Below are 6,000 nucleotides of genomic sequence, written 5' to 3' on the forward strand. Positions count from 1 at the left end.
AGCATTCCAAAGCAATCACTTAAGCTCAGAGTTTCTTAAGAGCTGCTGTTTTCGGATTTGCTTCAGGGCTGGACTGGCAAATGGAAAACCCACCTTTGCCGATGACATCACAAGTCGGGACAAGTCTGTACAAGGACATCAAGTTTGTGATCATGTGATGAAATGGAAAAACAATTAAATTAATCACCTACACCTTAGACGACAGAGGCCGAGCACTCTACTAATCCATTATACATTTATTGATTCTGTTAATTAGGAACTGGTACATTTATTCCTGTTTTCAGGGAATAATACGCAAGCATCAAACATATCCGGCTATCGTCTCACCCATACCCATTTAGCAGAATGCAAAAACAATCCCAACCCTTGTCTACATTATTCAATGTCAAACTGATGTAACAGAGAAAGAAGCTGAAGCATGTGCTGTATTGAGACACTGCTGACAACAGCATGAGTAAATATGGCTCTGTCTTTCTGGTCCTATGAATGTTATTGCATTATATTGGTCCATTTGGAAAAAACTGTCAAGCTCAGTTATGTTAAACCATCATTTCTAGGAGCAAAACTGACAGCAAGTACACTTCAGTAATGTTGTGACGATTGTAAGATCAACATTTTGCTGTCTGGCTTAAGTTAAGCAGGCAGAATTTATAACCACCGCCTTTATTTAACAATAATTAATTAACATTACTGTTATTCTTTTTCTTTTGTTTGTTATGAGGGGATTAATGGATATAAAATAAAATAAAAGCAGGAAATCAGAAAACATCAGGTGACAGAGACCGCATAGTGTCGGCACTACAGGATACGTGCACATTTTTAGACAAGGGTTGGCTATGCTACAATCCTGAAAGGTTAAAGTAGCACATACTGTGCCTAACGTGTAAACACGGACCAAGAAGAGTGACGAGAAAGCAAAGAGAGAAGCACACTGCCTGCACAGATGACTCTGCTGACATTCTTGCTGTATTTCATCTTCTTCTGTTATGTGATATTAATGATAAAATACCTATTTTAAAATTGAAAACAGATCCCCCACAATCAATTTCAACTAACAGCAGCCATATGAAATATGTGCTTTCTTGTTTACAGACCTAGGTGGAGGAAACGAATCTGGCCAGCGGCAAAATTGTCCATAAGCCAAGTTTACATCACTGAGTAGTAAGCCAAGACGGCTGTTGACACCCTTTGCTTTCAACTCTAAGTGGAGAATTACACCATATTTCTCTTATTTTCCCTTTTCTGCTTCGATCCCAACAACATAGTCCACAAAACCGCCTGACTTCACTTTAAAACACAGTCGTGTTGACCTCCAGTTTCTGCCTTGTGAGCAAGTAGCTCCCTCGAGTTCTCTTTGAATTACCTCTCGTAATTAAAACAAAACATTGGTGATTAAAGATAACAAAAGGCTATGTTTAAAAATTAACCAGCAATTGCGCTCTCACACACATACACACAGGTGAAGCAGAGTTCAATCACATGCAGCAAAGTATCTTTGATAAGTGGAAACTAGGTCACACCTGTGGCCAAACGTAGTGCCAAAGTTCCACTGAGGTAAAGTACATAAAAGGGAAACATTAGTTTACACAGCAGCGCTTAAAACTGCAGAAAATAAATAATCAATCAGATCCTACTTTACACATGAAATATCCTTAAGTATATGTTTACATCTTATATTTAGGGATATCACCAGAACTGATATTTACAATACCTATTATACCAACATTTTTAAAACTCAAAAGGTACTTGCTTTTTACAATATTGTAGTTACCTAAAGCATGATAACTGAATAGGGTTGTCAATAAAAATGGATTACATACTCATTTGAAACAGTATTCATACCAGCAGTACTTTGCCTCCTCCAGCTGACACACAGCCCCTCCCCTCACTAGCAGCTGAACACATGAACAGTAGTATCTTAAAACATCTCATCTGCTGACACTACAGTCTTTACAAAGAATTTGGTGAGGTCAGTAAAGCTCCTGTTTAAACAACATCGAAGTAATAAACACTTAGGAACAGATTATATAAATAATTGTTTTTAAAAACTGCTTTCTAATCTCGAGTTTAGTTATCCATGTGGTTATGCAACATCCTTGACTTACAGCCATTTAAAAGGAGAAATATTGCATTGGAAAACATTGTTACTAGATAAAATAGTTATCCATAAAAAACAACAGCAGCAATGATTTTCAATGTACTATGGAAAAGTTGTCAGAGATGCAGCATTGAGCCAAAAACAAGAGCCAAACAAAAGCAGTCATTTCTTTTTTTCACCAAGGGGCACAACTGCAGGAAGTCCAGTCTTCCTTTGTAAACAAAGACTGGCTCAGACTTGTCAAACAAGGACCAGGAATGACTCCCTTCTCCCCTTGTCATATGGAAAATGCTAAGGCTAGCACCTTCAAGCAGTCAGCCAAAGAGCATGTTGTGCAGTGGCAGCTTTGACGAGCCTGGAGGATCTGTAAAATGTGTCCAAATTTGGGGTGACGGAGTGGAGAGTCAGATGCTATAATTTATGAGTTAGTGATCAGTTGATGGATAGCCCCATTAACAATGATTCAACTGATCTCCTTAATATGGCAACGCCAGCAGCTGCTGATGAATCAATCTGTGGTAAATTGAGTCACACTATGTCACTTTTTTCAAGAAACAAAAATAGAAATGCATCATTGCAGCAACACAAAGAGAGAAGATTTCTGATGTATATATTGTTGGAACGGTCGACTTTCGGGTTCCCAGTAGCGAAAGTCTGTAATTCTCTCCACATCGGCTTTTTCAAAAGCCCAAATTACAGCGTTATTAATTAATAAGGCTGTAAGGATTAATTCTTAATTCACGTTCACAATTTACAATATGAACTGCCACAGAGTACGATACAGCTTAACGTCTCTGAAACTCCTTCCTCTCAAATGCAGATCAATACATCTCCCTGTCAAGCTGGTGCATTATACACCTAGATGACAGCCGAGCGTGTTCCGACTCACTGTTAATGAATGGCTTTTTCCTTACTGGAGATCACGTAGAAAAAGCAATTGCTGCACACGTGTTCTCGCTGCGTGTCATGCATTTTAATGGCATATGTTAAAGAGGAAACTCGTAAATATTCAACTTTCCCTTCAGAAAAATAACTTCAGGGCCACGCACACCGGCTCCTACTCTGCATCCTATGACAGCCATAACATGCGTCATCTCTTTCCCACCTTCACAGACACTTTTCTAAATGTGCTTTAACCACACGTGAAAATCATTTCCGGCTGACAGCAAAATGAGATCTTTTTTTTTTAAATTAAAGAATAGTGGAGCTAGATTAACATAGAAACACTAATGTTAGAAAGAAAAGGGGTGGATCCAAATAAAGTGAATAAAAATAGCTGAGCGAGGTAAAAGAGTGCAGTGGGTTTGTTGTTATAAAGTGCGGTTCATAAAGGCTGCCAGGTGTAAAATCTATTTTAGCGTTAAGTTAACCATATCTGAATTTAGAGCCGTTCCTTGGAACAGATTGACTTTTGACAAGTGGACAATTACTCCCATTTTCTGGGTCTGTTTTTAGACTTGAAAATGAACTTCTCCACTTTTGGTAAAGTCATACAAAGTTCCAAGTCTGACTCATATTGATAGAGTAAGGATGAATCACAATTCTTCCTCATAAACTACTCTTAAAGCAACATTTAAAATTTCCCTGAACTGAACGCATTCAACATTTCTTCCCTCGGTCGGTTTAATTAATTAGGCGTTAGAACTAGGAAACAGATTCATAAACAAGCAGCCAATGCATGTACAAGAACAAGCAATAAATTTGACCCTGTGTGTTTATTCTACAAAAAAACAAACAAAAAAATAAATAAATACCCCCCCCCCCCCCCCCCAAAAAAAAACCCCCAGAAAAAAAAAAAAACAGTGAAACTTCACTTGAAATTCCCTGCAGACTGCAGACATGGTTTAAGAATGGGTAACAATGCAGCGGTCATTTCCTGTGTGGGCTTCCTGCTCAAAGTCTTGCTGCGTTCCAACACACGGTCCCCGTGTTCAACCCTGTGAAACTGAACAGGTCACCCACACCGCGCTGAGTCACCCATTACTCCTTACTGCTTCCAACAGAGGAAAAGGAAGAACAAAAGCACAGAGCCAGGATCCAAAGCTGAATAGAATCTGACTGAAATATAACATCCGCCTTTCTGCTCTCACAATTGCTTCCTTAATGGCCCCTCATTTGACAACAGCTAGCCAAGAAACATCAAGCATGATCATGACCCTGCCCCCAATTTATCTTTTTTTTTCTGCAACTTTTTTTTTTTTAAATGCATAAAGAAAAAACTTTTAAAGCTAAACCTGAAGTGGCAGACCTCTGGGTTAGTAGCTTATCATCACACACCATCTTTCTAAAAAGCTGATGAAGACACAGCACATTAGTAAACAGTACTTCTCAAAAGCTCACGTTTTTCCAAGTACTCTTGCTCAATGTACTTGCACACAAAGACGTGGCAGAAGGCCCAGCGTCAAAAACTGGTTCGTCGGCATGCCTTTATGTTTATTTCACCATCTTTGTCCTTAAGGAAATGTTCCACTTGCATCAATGTGAAGGCTGAGTGAGCAAGATGTCTAAAGGGTTGATGATCTCATCGCCTCATCATCACTGTGCTTAAGGGACTGGGCTCGTCGGGATGAGGGTCTTATCATGAGTTTAGAGGGGAAAAACCAGTCTACTGGTGCCACATAAGAGAAGTTCTGTTACAACAGATCTGATCCCCCCCCCAAAAAAAAACAAAACAAAACAAAAACAACAACAACAAAAACCAGACTAGCAGCAATTTTTTCCTGTAGATATAAACAAAAGTGTACATGATTGCGCAACATGAAACCTTTCCACACGCAATAAAAAGTGATGAGACATCCTCTGATAGCACACTGTGTGACAGAAAAGCTGACATAACGCGCGTGTGTGTGTCACGAAATAAAGCATTCCAACACTAAAAACGTCACGCCAGCTTCCGTGACCTTATGCTACATTTTATAATATTTAATGACCGATTCATAGCCTCACTCACAGCTCACTGTTCACAGTGAGCCTATTTCAAGGCCCATAAATAATAATAATAAACTGAATAAAATAAACAGTCAAAAAATAAAAACGACAAATAAACTCTACTAAACTTCTAAACAATTTCCACACCTATATTTTTATAGCAAGTTATGCTAACTAAAGCTAGCCTAACTAACGCTAGGCCTACCTGGTTTCCGACTTACCTGAGTTCCAGGTAGAGCTTCCGCCCCCACGTACTGCCACAAACATAAACAAGGAAAGACAAGTACATTTGTCAAACTTCAGCTGACGCTTACCTGTGGCTGAATAATGACAACAAAAAGTGCCGCAATATCCTTTTTAGAGTTCGCTGAACAAGAGTTGGAAGTAATTTTTTTCTTTTGGTTGAGTTTCGCCGAAAAGCCGAATGAGTCTCTGCTTACTATGTTCTTCAAACGGGGAGACGCTGGGAACTAAAACACCGCCCAGACAAGTAAAGTGTTGCCTCGCGTCGCTTAAACTTCTCTCTCCCTCTCCGGCTTTTTCTCTGTTTTCTTCTCCTACGGCGAGTTTCCACTTCGGATACACACCAGCCCCGTCTGTCCACTCGCGGTACACTCCGGCTGGAGGAGGCGTGCGTTTGTGCTGCAGTTCTCTGAAGCGCGGCGGTAGTGAGCAATGGTTCGCTCGGTCGACTTGGCCACCTGAAATACTGGATTAGAGATGTTTTCAGAGCGGAGATGTCAAACCCCGCCTCTTCAACACTGTATTTACTGCAGTCTGCCATGCTACTGTACACCGCTGCCACTGCTAGGGCGCGCGCGCACGCACGCTCCAATATTTGCAGAGCGCCAACTCTGCTGGCAAGCTCGTTAATGTTGCTTTATGGTGCTGGTGAGGAGGGGGGGCAGCTTACTGCTACAATGCGGAGTGCGCTAGAAACAGCATCACATGCGCACTTGGACGGTTCTTTATAA

The 6,000-nt window shown here is 40.4% G+C and overlaps 1 protein-coding gene across 1 annotated transcript in view; it reads right to left on the reverse strand.

Annotated features, from left to right (window-relative positions):
* The window catches only part of usp53a (ubiquitin specific peptidase 53a), a 30,335-nt gene extending 24,615 nt beyond the window's left edge, over positions 1-5,720 (reverse strand). Inside the window, exon 1 of the mRNA XM_085349631.1 lies at positions 5,341-5,720. The gene's annotated coding sequence lies outside the window, so the exon portion shown is untranslated. The remainder of the gene's footprint in view (positions 1-5,340) is intronic.
* Positions 5,721-6,000: the final 280 nt, after the last annotated feature.

Source organism: Diplotaxodon limnothrissa, linkage group LG3 (genome assembly GCF_057381915.1).
Source record: "Diplotaxodon limnothrissa isolate DT_005_m linkage group LG3, D_limnothrissa_male_GT1.1, whole genome shotgun sequence".
Classification (NCBI taxonomy): Eukaryota; Metazoa; Chordata; class Actinopteri; order Cichliformes; family Cichlidae; genus Diplotaxodon; species Diplotaxodon limnothrissa.